At 40.7% G+C, this 18584-nt stretch overlaps 1 pseudogene; it reads left to right on the top strand.

Annotated features, from left to right (window-relative positions):
* The first annotated feature begins 1309 nt into the window (after positions 1–1309).
* Positions 1310–2183, top strand: LOC119251053 (39S ribosomal protein L15, mitochondrial-like; annotated as a pseudogene).
* Positions 2184–18584: the final 16401 nt, after the last annotated feature.

The following is an 18584-nucleotide window of genomic DNA, read 5'->3' on the forward strand; positions in this document are numbered from 1 at the left end:
TTCTCTAGAATACACAGGATACTCTCCATATATTAGGCTGCAAATTAAGTTGCAGTAGACTTAAATAGATAGCAAAATATCTTCTCAAACATCAAAATATGCTAGTTGCAAAGGGATGTATTTAGAAATAACAGGAAAAATTAAGCATGGGTGGAAATGAAACAATACACTCTATTAGTGGGTCAAAGGGAAAATTCACAAGGGAAATTAGGAGAATACCTGGAGATGAATCAATAGCACAACATCTCAAAATGTATGAGATGCATTGAAAGCAATGTTAATGGGGAAATTTATAGCTATAAAACTAACATTAAAAAAGAAGTTCTCAAATCATTAACTTCACAATTTAAGGAACCAGAAAGGCTACTATCAAAAGTCAGACATAGCAAGTATTGGTCAGGATTTAGAGAAGTTGGAACCTTTGCACACAAATAGTCCAGACACTGTGGAAAACAGTGTGGCAGTTCCTAAAAAAAATAAAATAAAATTATCATGTGATCTGGCAATTCTACTTCTGGGTGTATATCCAAAATAATTGAAAGCAAAATTTGGAAGAAATGTTTATACACACATGTTCATATCTGCAATATTCACAGTAGACAAAAGGTGGAAGGAACCCAAGTGTTTCTTGACCAATCCTAGACAAGCAAATGTGGCACAGCCATATAATAAAATATTTCATTCTGATACATGTGGCAACAGAAGACATCACATTGAGTGAACTAAGCCAATCACAAAAAAGATAAACACTGGATGATTCCACTCGTGTGTGGCACCTATGTGAAACTCATAGAGACATACAGTGGAATAGTGGTTGCCAGAGGCTGAGTACAGAATTCATTTCTGCAAGTTGGTAGAGAAGATTACAAAACAATATGAATGAACTTAATACCATGGAGCTATGCACTTAAAAATGAGGATGATGGCAAAATTTATTTTACATATATTTTGTCACAATTCAAAAAATCTTTCATGAGATAATGAAATTTTAAAAGTATAGAAATCTTAAAAATAAAGTCATATATAGTGAAATGAACCAAAAGTAGGGGAAGTGACAGAGATTTAAAACAAGAAAGAAGAATTTAAAAAAATTGAGTTCAACATTCAAATAACAAAATTTTCATTAAAGGAGTGAAAGAATAGAGAAAACATCAATGAAGGAATTTTAATCATTCTCTAGATCTGAAGCACACAAGTCTCTAGATCAAAAGAGATACTCTACCCAACAAAATTCATTTAAATGGACCTATAGTGCCAAGTGATTTTGAAATTTCAAAACAGAAAGACAAAATATAATCCTAAAACCTTCATGGAAAAAACAAGAGAGACAACTCCTAGGCCACATGGCATCCTCAGTGGTGCAGATGTGGCTGGTCCTGTGCAGGGTGGTGGGACTGGGGTCATGGACTTTCTTTAAGCCCTGCTCAATGTGAGCTAAACGAATTTACAATGAATCCAGGTGCCAGGAAACTGGAAAGGTGCCCAAGAGGAGAAGAAGAGGCAGAAAATATAGCAGAGGCCATAAATATGGAGAAAGAGAGGAACCTGGTCCTGGCTGGGCTTTGAGGGAAGTCAGACTCCATCTTAGATCAGAATCTCCAAATGCGGGTTTAATGAAGGACATAACTTCAGCCTTTGAATCTCAATAAACCGCATTATCTAATTGACTTGGGTCAAGCTGATCCTGTTCAGACTGTCTATTGACCTAACCCAGCTTGTCAATGGGAGATGTGTGACATCCAGCCACTTAAAAGGGACTGTGGTGTCCAGCAGGTAGATGAGGATGCTTACACCTTTATAGCGAAAGTTAATATTGAAGGACAGTTGTCTTCAGAACTAGTCATTGCTGTGACTGAGAAAAATGGGGGTGTTGCTATTGTTTTCTATAGGCTGAGAAGCCTAGAAATTCTTTGTAAACTTATTCTGCTCTTCCTGCATGAAACAAGCCATTCCAAAATGAACACTTCTCCCTGAAATACCGGTACCATATTATCCTGATGCAAAGAGTCATGGTTACTTGGCAGGTCCTGCCAAATTTCCTGACACCTTGGACTCACTAGGTCACATGTTGTTTTTTACTTGGTATCATTAAAAGTGAACTCTTCAAAATGCTTAGCATTCAAGAGGACCCAAGGCAGTTTGTGTTTGGTCTTGCTCCTGAACATCCTAAAAATTATATTTGAGAATCTCCTCAAGTATTATTGCTCATGAATCCCCTCCAAGAGAGTAGAGCGATTAAAAAGTACTGGAGGGCCTCCCTGGTGGTGCAAGGGGTTAAGCACCACACTATGAAGCAATCTGCAGCCTCTGCAGCACAAGTTTGATCCCCTGGCTGGCCAGGGAGCTACCCACATGGCAAAGCAGACCTCTCCTGACTCGCCCACTGCTCCCCTCAGCAGTGTACTTCCGTCGACCTGCCTGTTCTGTTCCTCACTCTGTCTCTGGTGAATCTTCTCACACACACCCCACCCCCTGCATCTATGGCCTGTACCCCAGCTCTTGTATGCATAAATAAATAAATCTTTAAAAAAATAAAATAAAAAGCACTGGAAAAGACTGAAAACATATGTATTTCTCATTACATTTTCTTATTTGTAACCCCCCAGATAGCATTATTAGTTTTCCATGTAACACAGATGAGGGATAGGAAGAGACAGAGGAGCCTGGACACTCAGCAAAAGACAAGGTGGGAAGAACCTTCTTTTTTTTTTTTCTTTTTTCTTTTGGTGTACAGGTTAGAGGTGCAGGAGGGCAGGAGAATTCACCAGAGACAGTGCAGGAGCAGAACAGGCAGACAGACTGAAAACATTGTTGAGGGGAGCAGCGGGAGAGACAGGCGAGGTCTGCCGTGCCATGTGGGCAGCTCCCTGGCAGGCCGGGAATCGAACCCGTGCTGCAGAGACAGCAGACAGCCCCAAAGTGCTGTGCTCAACCCGCTGAGCCACTGGGGAATCCCAGGGGAGAATCATCTTTAGGAGAGCCTGATTTGGTTCATGCATCCCGATGGCAACAGGGAACAGAGGCTGGGAGGTTGAGTCAGAGATTCCAGAGTCCAGGGAGTTGTCAATGAGGACAGAAGGACAAGCCACAGAAGAACTGCTGAGAGAAAATTTAATGTATTGATCTTATGACAAATCAAGAAAGTATTTGGGGGCCTCCCCGGTGGCGCAGCGGTTGAGCGCTGGGTTGCGAAGCTGCGCGCGGCCTCTGCGGCGCCGGTTCGATCCCCGGCTGCTCCCGGCCACCAGAGGAGGGTCCCACATGGCGCGCAGACCTCTCCTGCCGCCCGCTGCTCCCCTCAGCAGTGTGCTTCGGTCCTTCTGCCTGCTCTGCTCCCCGCTCTGGCTCTGGTGAATTCTCTCGCCCTCCCGCGCTTCTGACTGTACCCAGTGCATGTATAAACAAAACAAACAAACAAACCAGCAAACAAATAAATAAAGCATGCCTCTATAAAAAAAAAAAAAAAAAAAAAAAAAAAAAAAAAAAAAAAGAAAGTATTTGGAAACTTGTCCATGCCACTCACCTTGGAAAGATGAAGTTCTGAGATTCTCTCTTCTTATTCTTTATAAGCTGTTGTATCCTTGATCAAATTGAGCATGTCTTCTGAAACAACAGAAAGCACTGGGGAGGAAACAGGTAAATAAAAGAAAGCAGAACCCCTGTATTAGAAGGGCGAGTGGAAGTCCTTAAATGGCTTCCTTTTGTTGCTGGTATGAAGTCATCAAAGATAATAATGAAGAGGCTGAAGTGGGGACCTATTCAGAGCTGTCTTTGAATATGCCTGTTTCACTACATGAACACATCACCTTCAATTGACCCTTCATCATCGCCCCTACGGAAAGTGGGGTTTCACATTTCCAGCTTTGTTTATTGTGCTGCTGATCAACACGAGTGCCATGGGTCCCTTTTAGGTATCTGGGTTACAGTCCAGGGTTTTCCTCCCTGGTTCTGGAAGAGCAACAGTAGGCGAGAAGAGTGTATAGGGCAGAAATAAAAATGAGGGAGACTGGTCTCTTGGTGGCCCTCAGGACAAAACTGGCACTGTCCCCAGTTCCCAGAAGGGAGCAGGGAAGCTTTTGCAAGCTTGCAGTCTCTGTTTACTGAGTTGATCACTCCATTCTCCTCCAAATGGTTCCAAAGACAGCAAGAAGTGGATCTACAAGGGGTGCAGGAGAATTGCCAGGATGATGAGTAAATGTCAAAACAGAAAAGAAAATAACACCCCCTCATATGCATCGCTAATTAAAATGTGTCACTAATTATGAAATTATCTATAACTGAAAATAATATATTCAAGCTATGCACTTAATTATAAGACACAGAATAACTAAAGTCAACCTGGTAATGGTATTTATTTGTCTATAGGAGAAACACATGGGAGCCAAGAGTTGAAACTCAATTGATAATTATCGAATATCAAATTGGATAAAAGTTACTGGGGATTCCACATTACCAGAAAATATCTTCACAGGCACCCTTGCATATGTGGAAATTATTTACATTTCAAAGTTTAAAACAAAAGACAGACTTTCATTTTGGAATAATTCTTTTTAAAGATTTATTTATTTATGCATACAAGAACTGGGGTGTAGAACAGAGGTTCGGGGTGGGGGTGAGAGGATTCACCAGAGAGAGTGGGGAGCAGAACAGGCAGATCTACTGAAATACACACTGAGGGGAGCAGTGGGGAGACAGGAGAGGTCTGCTGCACCATGTGGGTTGCTCCCTGGCAGGCCGGGGATCGAACTCATGCTGCAGTGGCTGGCAACAGTTTGACAGTGCTGTGTCTTTAACCCCTGCACCACCAGGGAGGCCCTCATTGTGGGATAATTTTAAAACACACAGGAACACAATAAATTTAATAAAGTTATAGAGATAATCATAGAGATAATCATTTTAGCATATTGGTGTTTAATCAATTTGGATGCATTTTTGTTGAACAACAGATTTATTTATAAACAATAAAATCTCAACCCAAAGTGTCTTAAACTATGGATAATCTTTCAAATCCAGAGCAAGTTCTTCAGGTTGTATTCTATCTGACAGTGCAAATGATGTCACCTACTGCAGAACCCAGTTTATCTCTGTTTTCCCAGTTTCCTCTGTCCAGAGGGATATGCTCCCTCCCACCCCTGCCCCATCGTCACAAGATGGCTGCAGAAGCTCCCTGGCCTCCATGTTTCTAGCCAAAACCCAGCAGAAAATCCAAAGAAATTTTAGACAAAAGGCCCAGGTCATGTGTCCATTCTGGAATCAAGGTCATGGTCAGAAGAGTAGGAACCACTGATTGTTTCAAGTCAATGAAGAACTCACCTCTGAAGATGGGGCTGGGAAGTAATTCATTTAATGTAACTTGTGAACACAGTACAGCTTTTTAGGAATCTGGAAAGGGGGTGGTCTGGGTCAAAAGTATCCAATAAGGGCCTCCCCGGTGGCGCAGCGGTTGAGCGCTGGGTTGCGAAGCTGCCCGCAGCCTCTGCAGCGCCGGTTCGATCCCCGGCTGCTCCCCCGGCCACTGGAGGAGGGTCCCACATGGCGCGCAGACCTCTCCTGCCGCCCGCTGCTCCCCTCAGCAGTGTACTTCGGTCCTTCTGCCTGCTCTGCTCTCCGCTCTGACTCTGGTGAATTCTCTCACCCTCCCGCGCTTCTGACTGTACCCAGTGCTTGAATAAATAAACAAACAAATAAATAAATCTTAAAAAAAAAAAAGACACAGACAAGAAAGAATTGCTTTAAAAAAAAAATTATCCAATAAAATTCCACAAGTGTATAGCCCTCTAAACATTAAAAAAATTTAGGATTCATATAAATAAGATTATAATAAATACTCTTTTATTTTGTGGTCTTTCTTAGCTTAAGAGTATATGACAAAATTCTTGGGAAATATTTCCAAACTTTCAATAAAAAGAAGTAATTTTCATTAAGATGGTTGCATTATAACCCAGGAGTACAGTGAAAATTCCTGAAGGTGACTTAACTGTACACTTTCCCTCCCAATTTCAAGTAATATGGACTACACAAAGCAGATAAATGAGTGATATACAAAGTTACTTGTAAATATTCAAGCACGTTTGTTTTTAAAGTACCTGAAACATTTTTGTCCCCACAATTTTGAACATGACATATGATTGTTTGCCCAGGGATGAAGAGTCTCCTTCACTCCATGCCCAAGTCATGACCGACTCTGGAACAATCCTGTCCCTTCAGCAAATGTGTCATAGCTTTAAGATTTGTGATAGTTGCCTCTATCTAATATAGAGCACAAGTCAGTTGTATATTTTTACACAAACAACAATAAGTAAACAGAAACATATGAACTTTGTACAGGGGAGAGAAGACAGACACTTTAGATGTAGATGCTCCTGCCTTCCTCACAAGGCTTCAGGGGAAGGTGGATCTTAGGTTGCTGTCCCAAAGGGGAAGGGTCAGAGACTATCTCTCTGGAGGGGTGGTCCTTGATCTGAAGATCACCTGGCAAGACTGGTGTCAGGGTATTCAGTAGGAGCACAACAAAAGGGATTTTTCTAAGGAGTTGAAGACAGGTGAGGTAGGAAAAGAGCCCCAGAATTATCCTAAAAGAGCCCACCTCAGACACCTTTGCAGGAGGAAGGCGGATAATAAAACAATTGTTCCCCGACGCCACCCCACCCTCTAAACATGTCAAACTTGGGAAGGGATGAAGCCCTGAACTTCAAAAAAGAGCTCTGAAAAGCAGATGGCAAAATTCCAAGCTTTCATTCATCTTGGTTTTGTTTTAAATGCCTCCCTTAAGAGGACAATAGAGATAAACTATTCTTCAGTTAGTGTTTAAAAATGTCATACACCATTTTATTGTTACTAGCTAATAAATTACTCATTAATGCCATAAAATATCCAGAGATTTCTCCAAGGGAACCCAAGAAATCCACTCACTGAAAACCCTCGTCTGAACCCTATTGTGGCCAGCCCCCAGGTCTGGGTCTCCCTGTGTCTGCAGCATTTATCTGGCTCTTACCAACCTACAGTCACCCTAGTAACTTTACTTAATTCAATATTTTGATGCTTTTTAAACACACAAACATGTTGGAACACTAAAGAACCATGATTCAGTGACCGCCACAGAGCCTTAGGCTAACTTTCACAGGTAACACAAGATTGTGTAGACACAGCTTGGAAGTGAGGTGGGGCTGGTCAGGAGAATCGAATTGGGAACGCATTATTGGAGAGCTTCATTTGTTTTAAGGAGAGGGTTTTGGGCCAGATGATCATGACATTCATCTATTCAATTTAGGTAGAAAAGATTTCCAGATGATATTAATAGACTTATGTAATGTTTACATTCTTTATTTGGTGTAGAGTTCTCTATGGATACAGAGTCATAAGCTGAGATTTCATGCTGCTATTCTCTTTTCACCTGGTTCCAAAATACAATGTCAGTGCTTCAGATAAACAATGGCAACATAGTCTCTCTGAGCGTTATGAATGTTTATAATCTACAGCAGCAGTTTCAGTGTTTCCCAGGGTTTTAATTGTTTTACTTTTTGGAGTGTTGAATAAACTCAAGACATCATCATTACAGCACAAAGTTAAACACTACTGTAATATGTCTCAGTATCCCATTTCCACTTGCCCTAGAGTGTTAACCTGAAGCTGTGGAAGAGATGGCGGACAGAAGTTCTAAATTGCTTGGTAAAGATATAAAAAAGCACACACCTTACTTCCTGGTCAGAAGTAGATACTCAATGCCTCCGTATTGATTGAGTAAAATTCCAACCAGCTGTCAACTTCTTAGTCTCCTGTTAACCTTCTCACACATTCATACCTTCAAGGAATTGACCCACTTCTACAACGTTAATTGGTTGCCCCATATCTCCCCTAGGCTCCTCTAAAATTACCTGATGGACACCTGTGGCAGCTTGGGTTCTCCATCAGTGAGCCACCCCAGGACAGGGACTCTGGTGAGGAGGTATTCTACACCTGAAGCAGAACATGAAGGAGCTGACGGATGGGTGTCTATGACCTTATTTCTTACATGGGTAGCAAACCCTTTCTTGAAGAGGGTCTGGGCCGATTCTCTGCTTCTACTGTTACAGAGAGGCATCTCCACAAAAAGGGGAGGTTTCATGTTCCCTGCCCCACCTAACAAAGGGTGGAGCTGAGCAGTGAGGGGAAGCTAGATAAGACTTGGAGGAGGCACATGGAGCAGAGAGACAGGTGAAGAAGCTCCACTTGCTCCTCAGCTTTGGACTTGCACCAGGACTTGGGGAACATAGGAGACATGGAGTTGAGACACGTAGAGACACTTTGAAGAGATGTGGGTGAGAGACACACAGGGAGGCTGACAATGGCAGCTATTACCTTGACTTATGCTTTGATTTTGTTTCTTTCTTTCCAGATTTGCCTGGCCCTTTCTTCCCCTTTCCTTTGGTTCCCTGCCAGAAGATGACATAGACCTGTGGCAAGCTTTCAGGCCTCAGCAGTCCCATTTTGAGTGAACCGTGTTTGACTGGGCATTCACCCATAAGGGATGGGTAACTTTGGGTGTTTTATTGAGAAACCTCCTCTCCTCTCCTCTCCTCTCCTCTCCTCTCTTCTCTTTCTAATTCTGTTGAAGGTCTTATACACTAAGATTATGCTCTGCCTTTATGTGGCATGTGGCAGAATCCAGAATGCAAGTTTGAGGATCCCAGGGTATGCCTCACTTTGCACACTAACCCTACCACAACCTATTGTTTGCTTTACATCTAGATACAAGGAAGAGCTGTAACTCTCCCTCAGAGGAGCTCATCCATCTGTCTGAGACATTAATTATCACCACTTTGTCAAGAAACTTTAATAAATGCAACTTCTTTCCCTCAGCTCCTTCCTTTCTGGCTAGAGATGGACTCAAGCTTAGAAGAATTTTTTTTTTAACCATTAGAAGAAATATTTTTTAACCATTGCTCTTCTTCAGATAGTTCCCTACCATTTTTCCTTCTGCCAGCAAGTTTCTAGAGGAGTATGATATGTACTGTCTCAAATCTCAATCATTCTTTTGCTGTTGTTGGTAAACAGTCTTTTGAAATACAATTCATAAACCACACAATCTATCCATGTAGAGTACAATTCAATGGTTTTTAGTATATGCAGAGATCTAGGAAAACATCACCATAATCAATTTTAGATCATATTGCTGCTTAAAACGAAACTCAGTATCCCTTAGCCTCACCCTTGCCCCATCCCTAAATATGTTATGGTCTCTAGATTTCTGAGTCTACACATTTCCCTATTCCGTACACTCATATGAATGAAACCCTATAGTAAATGGTCTTTCTCCCCCTATCCCCGATTCAGCTTGCTTTTGCCTATAAAACAATTCCAGTTATTTTTTGGGGTACACATGATGTTGTACCCCATCCACTTAAGCAGTTTAGGGAGAAAGGAAGAAAGATTATACACTGATAGCAAACCCTAAAGCCCACTCTTAGTTTTCCCAGATTGGACTCTGACTCCAGCTCCTCAGTCCATAGGCTTGAAGGGGGGGCCGACAGGAGCCAGGTTAGGTGTCCCCAGTACTCTTCCCTCTTCTGTTCTGGACTCCCCAGGTAACCACACCTGTGTACTTTCTGACTTTGGGATCTTCCTTTATAGAGATCCCGACCTGTCCTTAATCAGGAACTTGGTTACCCCTTTTGGATGACTTGAGCTACCCGTAAAATAATAAGTTGACTTTTATGACTAGTTTCCTTCATCTAATATAATGTTCTTAAGGTTCATCCAGGTTATAGAATATACCAGTACTTCATTCCTGCTTATGGTCCAAAGCTATTTCATCTTATGGATATGCCACAATTTGTTTATCCATTCATCAGCTGATGGACATTGAAGTTTTGTCCACTGTGGGACTATTGGGAATAATACTATAAAAAACATTCACATACAAGATTTTGTGTGAGTCTATTTTTTTCTCTTCTCATGGGTATATATGCACACGTGTGACTTTGCAGCCATAAGGTAACTCTATAGTTCCCCTCTTGAGGCAACGCAGACTGTGCCATTTCAGATTCACACCACCAGCCAGCATTTTCTCTTCATCCTCCCCTCACACATTATTACCTGACTTTTTGATTCTAGCCCTCCTGTGGATGCAACATGACCTCTTGGGGAGTTTATTTCCATTTCTCCAATGAATGTTGAGTTCTAGCATCTTTTTTGTATATTTATTGGTCATTGGCACATCCTCCTTAAAGAATTACCTAATCAGGGCCTCCCCGGTGGTGCAGCAGTTAAGCGTTGGGTTGCGAAGCTGCCCGCAGCCTCTGCAGCGCCGGTTCGATCCCCGGCTGCTCCCTGGCCACCGGAGGAGGGTCCCACATGGCGCACAGACCTCTCCTGCCACCCGCTGCTCCCCTCAGCAGTGTACTTCGGTCCTTCTGCCTGCTCTGCTCCCCTCTCTGGCTCTGGTGAATTCTCTCACCCTCCCGTGCTTCTGACTGTACCCAGTGCTTGTATAAATAAATAAATAAATAAATAAACCTAAAAAAAAAAATCAGGATACCAACTTTAAAAAAAAAATTACCTAATCAGATTCTTTCCTTATTTTACCTTTTTATTATTGAATTGTTAGTTTTCTTTTTATGATCTGGATATCAATCTCTTTTTAGCTTTATGATTTGCAAGCGTTTTATCTCACTTTGTGACTTTTATTTTTGTTTTATTGATAATGTCATTTAATGTATAAAAATTTTTAATTTTGATGATATCCAATCTATAGTTTTTTCTTTTGTTCCCTGTGATTTTGATGTCATATCTAAGAAGCACTTGTCAAATCCAAAGTCATAAAGATTTGTCCCATGTTTTCTTATAAGATTTATATAGATTTAACTCTTACATTTAGACTGTCAACCCATCATGAATTAACCTTTACATATGGTGTGAGATAAGAATTAAACTCCATTTTTTTTTGTTTTAACAATCAGTTGTCCAATTATTTGTTTAAAAAGACTGTTCTTTTTTTTTTCTCCACAAGGCAACAGAACACAGATGTGTCATTTATCATGGCCAGTCTTCTCTCAAAATCCCTTGAAAGGCAATCAGCATTCCTCATTGAATGATCTTGAGACAATTCTCAGAAACTTGTTGACCATAGAAGTTTGAGTTTATTTCTGAGCTCAATTCGTTTTTATTGATCTTTATGTCTAGCCTTGTGCCAGAAGCACACAGTCCTGATTACTGTTGCTTTACAGTAAGTTTTGAAATCAGAAAGTGTGAGTCCTATTATATTTTGTCTTACAAGATTTTTGTCTTTTGAAATTCCATATGAATTTATAATCACTTTGTCAATGTCTACCAAGAAATCAGGGATTGCATTAGAGTTGAAGATTATTATGGGGAGTATAACTATCTTAATAAGACTTCTAATCTATGAACATGATATGTTTTCCCATTTATTTAGGGCTTTAATTTCTTTTAGCAATGTTTTATAGATTTCAGGGTATGTGTTTAGTACTTCTTTTGTTAAATTTATTCTTAAGTAATTTAGTCTTTTGATACCATTGTGAACGCAAATATTTTCTTGACTTTGTTTTCAGATTTCTCTTTGCAAATGTATAGAAAGAGAAATAGATTTTGTATGTTGATCTTGTATAATGCAATCTTGCTGAATTCATTTAGTACTTCAAATAGTTTTTGTAGTGTGTGTAATGGATTCATTATAGAAAAAAAAGAGAAAACTGTTTAAATGAACTTTGTTCACATTCTAAGAAATAATCAAAAGTTCACAGTAATCAAGTGAACACTAAACCAAGAAAAAGGCACTTAACAACTCAAAAAAGGCAAGAAGTGAAGGTTGAGGCAGAATTGTGAACAGCTTGACTGAGCATTGGAGATCTCAAAACCATAGACAATTTGCAAAGACTGGGAGAAGTTTCTGGTTTCAAATGTTAAGAAGATAGTTCTCAAACCAGTAGCTAATCATAAGCTAAAGGAACAGAGACTTCAGAGACCACACATGACAGACAATACAGACTTTACAAAAATAGTTCAGAAAGTCAATAAACAGACTCCAGTACATGGAAAGCAACAACACAAACCCTTGAAAAGAAGAAAGAATCTGATATCCAGAATGAACACAGAGTGACATTCTTCACCTCCCCCTTAATTTTTCTCTTTCTTTCTTTCTTTTCTTTGTTTTTTTTTTTTCATTTCTAGCAGTCAGATATTAAAGACAAGAACATTAAAATACAACAGTACCTTAGAGGGGGAATTACAAATTGACTGTACATGCCTAGGGAAAGGTTCAGCAAAGTCCTGAGGAGATCAATAGTGCAGGGGTTAAAGACAGCTCTTTCAAGCTATCACCAGCCACTATAGCATGAGTTCAATCCCCAACCAGCCAGAGAGCAACCCACATGGTGCAGCAGACCTCTCCTGTCTCACCTGCTGCTCCCCTCAGTAGATCTGCCTGTTTTGCTCCCCACTCTCTCTGGTGAATCCTCTCACCCAACCCCCAACACCGCTGGCTTACACCCCATTTCTTGTATGCATAAATAAATAAATCTTAAAAACATCAGATTACACTTCAGGCTGACAGCACAGAAATGGCCTACATAATAAAATAAAGTGAGCAAAATGATAACAAACCTCAGCTAACCCTGAGGAAGGGGAAGAATCTGAATTCCAAGTTGCCACATTGTAAAATTCAAGTGCCAGTCTTCAACAAAAAACTCACAAGTTATTCAAAGATACAGAAAGCATAATTCATATAAAGGAAAAAAAAAAGTACGTTTTTTGGGAATTTCATCATATAAAGATCAGTAAAGACCAGTAGAGTAAAGATCAGTAGATATACTAGGCACAGAATTCAGGACAACTGTCAAAGATATTCAGAGAACTAAAGGAGATGTGCAGAATTTTAAGAAAATGGTGTATGAACAAAATGGAAATATTAGTAAAGAAAGAAATTCTAAAATAGAAACAAAAAAAGAAATTTTGGGCGTGAAGACTATATATTTTTTTAAAGATTTATTTATTTATTTATTTATATAAGCACTGGGTACAGTCAGAATGTGGGAGGATGAGAGAATTCACCAGAGTCAGAGTGGGGAGCAGAACAGGCAGAAGGACCGAAGTACACTGCTGAGGGGAGCAGCGGGCGGCAGGAGAGGTTTGCATGCCATGTGGGACCCTCCTCCGGTGGCCGGGGAGCAGCCGGGGATCGATCCGGCGCTGCAGAGGATGCGGGCAGCTTCTCAACCCAACGTTTAACAGCTGTGCCACCGGGGAGGCCCCATGAAGACTATATTAACTGAAATGAAAATATCACTCTAAGGTTTCAAAAATACTCTAACATAAATGAAGAATGACTTTGATGTGCTTACTAGGAGTTTGGACTAGACCGATGAAAGAATATCTGAGCTAGAAGATATAAAAATAGAAACCTCCAAAGCTGAAAAGCAAAGAGAATAAAGACCGTGAAAGAAGAATAGAATGTCCAAAGACTCTGGGGCAACTCTACAAGGTATGACATATATGTGACAGAAGCACTAGAAGGAAAAGAAAGAAAGATAGAAATATTTGAAATAACAATGCCTAAGAATTGCCCTAAATTCATATCAGACACTAAACCATAGATCCAGTGTTCTCAGAAAACAACAACTAGGATAAAAGCAAAAATAAACAAACATGATATGCAGGCACATCATTTTCAAACTACAGAAAATCAAAGATAAAGAAAAAAAAAATGAATGAAAGCAGAACAAAGATAAGAATTGCATCTATTAACAAATCATGCAATCAAGAAGAGAATGAAATGAAATAGTTAAAGTGAAACCAAAGTCACAAGTGATAAAAGAAAGAATAAGTACTCTATCAAAATTTAAAACTTTTGTGCATAAGATATTATCAATTAATTTGAAAAGGCTATAGAATGGCAGAAACAATTGCAAATTAAAAACCTAACAAGGGTCTACTGTCCAGAGCACATAAAGAACTCCATGACTCAGTAACAAAAAGACAACCCGATTCAAAAAGGGAAGCAGACTTGAATAGACATTTCTCCATTCATTCAACATTACCCCAATGGCCAATCTCTGAGACAAGATATTCTGTACATTGGAGGTTGAGGAAAAGAAAGAAAACCACGGACACTTCATGTGCAGTACAAGGCAAAAAACAGAACTCTGAGAACACAGAGGAGGAAACACTGAGACTCTCTGGGGGAGGATCAGGATCACCTGGGCTTCTGAATCACCTACACCTGTAGATGGTGGTCAAGGTCACATGTAGATGAAGAAAAGACAGAGCCTTTGGCACTCCCTGGGGACATCTCTGATTGGTCACATAGATATTAGTGGCCACCTGTACTTCTAGTCAAAAAGTGCTTGTAAACATGGCGGAAACATCAAGGAGATTGGATGGAAGGTAAGCAATTCAATAGATCTGAGCCATCCATGATGGCTCATCATGGTTTTTTGCAACTGTGATACTTTCTCAATGTCTTAGAGTTTATATATTCCTTCAAGAGGACCTGAAAGAACCTTGTTGTACTCCTTGGTGAAGCCCTAAACCTAAGCAGGGGCCCCAGAGACACATGAGCCCATAGGCCCTGGTATTGCCCATCCCTGGGGCCATCCATTCCCAGAACCTGGGTAGTCAGAAACATTTGTTAGCAAGACTTTTGAAGTCTGTTGAGAGCAAAGCTGTACCGAATGTCCTTTGTGCTGTTTTCTGGGTTGGTTTACACTGTCTTCCGGGAAACCATCCACCGACAACAGCATTGCTTTACAGAAACGATCAAAGAAACCATCTCTAATCGTATGGTCTTCATTTCTAAGCAGCAATAATGGGTCTTCCAGCTCCCTGCTATTGTAGGAAACTATAAATAATGCTGTATCCCTTTGATCACCAGCTCTTAATTCTCATCTTATTTACTTTGCAGAAACAAGCATTTGACAATAATGGTAGGGATTCTAAGCTGCTTATGTTGGGAGAAAATCCATTTATTTTACACTGTGCGAGTCTATAGGTTTGCCCCTGCACTGAACTATTAGCATTTCTCAAAAACATGTAAACGTTTTTAGAGCTCTGCCCACAAGAACAAAGCCTTGGGGGGAGAAACCAAGAGCAAGTGCCCGGGGGCAGGATCTGTGTCAGCCACAGCCATGTTTCCAGAACTACAACACTGCTTTAGCTTTTGTCTTCCAGATTCATACACAAGATACACAAGACACATAACTATATTCCTGTGATGTTGTATTTCTGCTTGACAACTGTCAATTACTTCTATAAGTAAGTCTGGGTAACAACTGCACATTTATGTTTTTATCTTACATTAGAACCAGGAATACAAGTTACCCTCATCACTCGCCTTCCCACTGAGTCCCAGTGAATCTTGCTCCCATTCTTTTGGAGAAACAAACAAAACAAAATCCCTGTTCATTTTCTTAAATAACTGGATGATGTTTTAATCCACCCCACCCAACCCACATTCCTCATTTAGACAATGTGTAATTTTTTAAAAGATTTTTTATTATGTATGCATACAAGAACTAGGGTATAGGCCAGAGGTGTGAGGGGGTGGGGGGTGAGAGGATTCACCGTAGACAGAGTGGGGAGCAAAACAGGTGGATCTACTGAAATACACTGCTGAGGGGAGCTTCAGGCAAATCAGGAGAGGTCTGCTGCACCATGTGGGTAGATCCCCGGCCGGGCATCAAACTCATGCTGCAGTGGCTGTGGATAGCTTCATAGGTTGCATCTTAACCCCTTGTGCCACCAGGGAGGCCTGAAAATATGTAATTTTTATCATAGATCTTTCTTACTAATAGTCAGTCTACCTGTGCTATTTGAGGTACTTTCAAGTATGGTGACATGGGGCTGGACCCAAGGTAAGAAATGACAGCATCTACTCTGTAGGTTCTGTGTGGTCAGGTTACCTGTGGGACACTAGAGAGTGTGCAACTGGATCCAAAAGCTCTGCACAAAATTCTCTGGTTACCAGAGCTGGGTGGTGGGGATAAAGGAAGGCATGGGGGAAGTTAGGTGGTAGGGTATGGGCACTGGAACTTGAGTGAGGTTAAGTGAAACATGTGCACATGTAGAGGTGTGAAGTTGTACCTCCCAAATTGGAAAATCAATGAAATTTGAGGAAAAAATTATAGAAACAAGTAAATAAAGAATGGTTAAGCTGTGTCTGTGGTGTCTCTCTTAACAAAACAATCATAGGTTCTCTCAATGTCAAGCCTTATCTAATTTCAGCCTCAATTTATCAACTGTTTTATCCAGAAGGAACTGTAAAATTATTCTTGGAAACAACAAACAAAACAAAACAAAACAAAAAAACTATCTTTTGTTCTTAAACAAAAGATAAATATTTCCTATTAGATTAGGGTGGGGGCAGGGAAGGTAAATTTTGGGAAAGGTGATGGTGGTGTCTAGGTAATCACACAGCCTCATGGTGTTGAACATTGAAAACTAAAGGCGACCCACATCAGGCCCAGTGTCACATAAGAATAGCCCACAAGACCATTTAGAGTCTTTGCTGCCTTGAAATTTATTGTGGAAAAAAAAAAAAAAAGGAACAGATTAAAATAATGAAACCACTCCTGGAGGTTGAGATGCTTCTTGTCAAAAGCAGATGTTGCTTTGTTTACTGGCCTGCAAGTTCATCTATAGAGGCTCCACCCCCATATTCAGGGTCAAGAAGAAGCTTTGGGAAGGACCACCATGGCTTCCTTGAAATTCTGGTGTTCAGAGATTTCTTGAAGCTTTGACAACATACAGCTTTTTTTCTGAGGTCAAAATTAGCAGCGTCAAAACCTTCTGAGGTGGTCTACTGCTATTTTGAAAAGATTGGAAACCTTGTCTTCATATAAGGTTTCCAGTCAGTTTGGTTCCAGACCAATGATATTTGCGTAAGCCTCAAAGAGTTGAGAGGACTGGCTGGCTGGCTCCCATTTCGCTCAAGAGGTATTGATGTTCACCATGGCCCCACCACCATGCCGTGGAATGTAATGGTGTAAACTCCACAATGAATCCCAAACAAGCCATGATTAGTCAAGTGAGCAGAACATCAGGGCAAGAATCTAAAGAGTGAGTTGTGTTCTTAATAACCTATGAGTTACTGAATAAGCTTCGTCTTTAAAGAAGACAATGAAATCGGAAGCCCAAACACAGGTTTGATTGGACACATATTTGCATCTGTGGTCACTCAGCTCAAATCACTTTCAGAATAATGTGGCTTCTCCCCCTATGCAGATGGTAATTCAAGTTCAACCCCTGGGAATTACATGAAACAATGGTTCTACAGGCCGCAGAGGATCATTATTTCCAAGTTTATAGCAAATTTGACCTCATATAATTTGCATTAATGAGCTCTCTCTAAAATATGGGAAAACATGGTAAACATCTCTGCTTGGATTCAGCCATGATTTCTAGCCATGGAAGTAAATGCATGTGCTGAGTCAAAATCACTTGCAGAACATGAAAGAAATCTGTCTTACTTTTTACCTTTGTATCTTACTTTTTCCTGATAAAATGAACCTTATTGTTTGCTTCTGTCATTCTAATTTTACATTAGAAGCAGGTCTGCTTCTTGATGAATACCAAAAGCACATAACCCTTTTACTTTCTGGTGTACCCGGCACAATCAACTAATTCATCGTTATCCTGCCTTTAAGTATTTACAAAGCAAAACCTTATTATAAACTGAGTAGCAATATGTAGGTCTCTCCTCAATAGTCAGTCATGTTATTCCCAATTCCATTTAGATGGAAGACTATGCAAGTCTTGGTGGTGAGTATGTGGGGATGATATAGACCAGAAGATGGTGATCCTATACCTCTCAATCATACACAATATTGTAAAACAATGTTATCTCAATAGAACATTTTAAAAAGGAAAGGAAAAAAATGAAAGAAATTATGTCCTGGTCTAATCCTTTTTTTGTGCCTGATCTTTTGGGATGCTGACAGATAATTGTAATTTCCATATCATTTGGGGCTAAAAGAAACTTGTAGTTGACTGGGTTTAAAATTTTATGACAGGGCCTCCCCGGTGGCACAGCGGTTGAGCGCTGGGTTGCAAAGCTGCCCACAACCTCTGCAGCGCCGGTTCAATCCCCTGCTGCTCCCCGGCCACCGGAGGAGGGTCCCACATGGCGCGCAGACCTCTCCTGCCGCCCGCTGCTCCCCTCAGCAGTGTACTTCGGTCCTTCTGCCTGCTCTGCTCCCCGCTCTGGCTCTGGTGAATTCTCTCACCCTCCCGCGCTTCTGACTGTACCCAGTGCTTGTATAAATAAATAAATCTTAAAAAAAAAATAAAAAGTTTAAAAAAAATTTATGACGTAAGAATTTGGAAGAAAAATAATAATGAGTTCATTTAGTGGGAGTACAAGATTAAAGCAGGTGTTTTCTGCCATTATAAAGGGAAAAAAAGAGGGTCTCCCCTGGTGGCGCAGGCAGTTGAGTGCCGCGCTGTGAAGCTGTTTACAGCCTCTACAGTGCCAATTCGATCCTGGCTGGCCGGTGAGGGTCCCACATGGTGCGGCAGACCTCTCCTGTCATGCCCGCTGCTCCCTTCAGCAGTGTATTTTGTCAGCCTGCCTGTTCTGTCCCCGTTCTGTCTCT

This window comes from Talpa occidentalis, unplaced genomic scaffold (genome assembly GCF_014898055.3).
Source record: "Talpa occidentalis isolate TD23 unplaced genomic scaffold, MPIMG_talOcc4v2.1 talOcc4.2, whole genome shotgun sequence".
In the NCBI taxonomy this organism is placed as follows: Eukaryota; Metazoa; Chordata; class Mammalia; order Eulipotyphla; family Talpidae; genus Talpa; species Talpa occidentalis.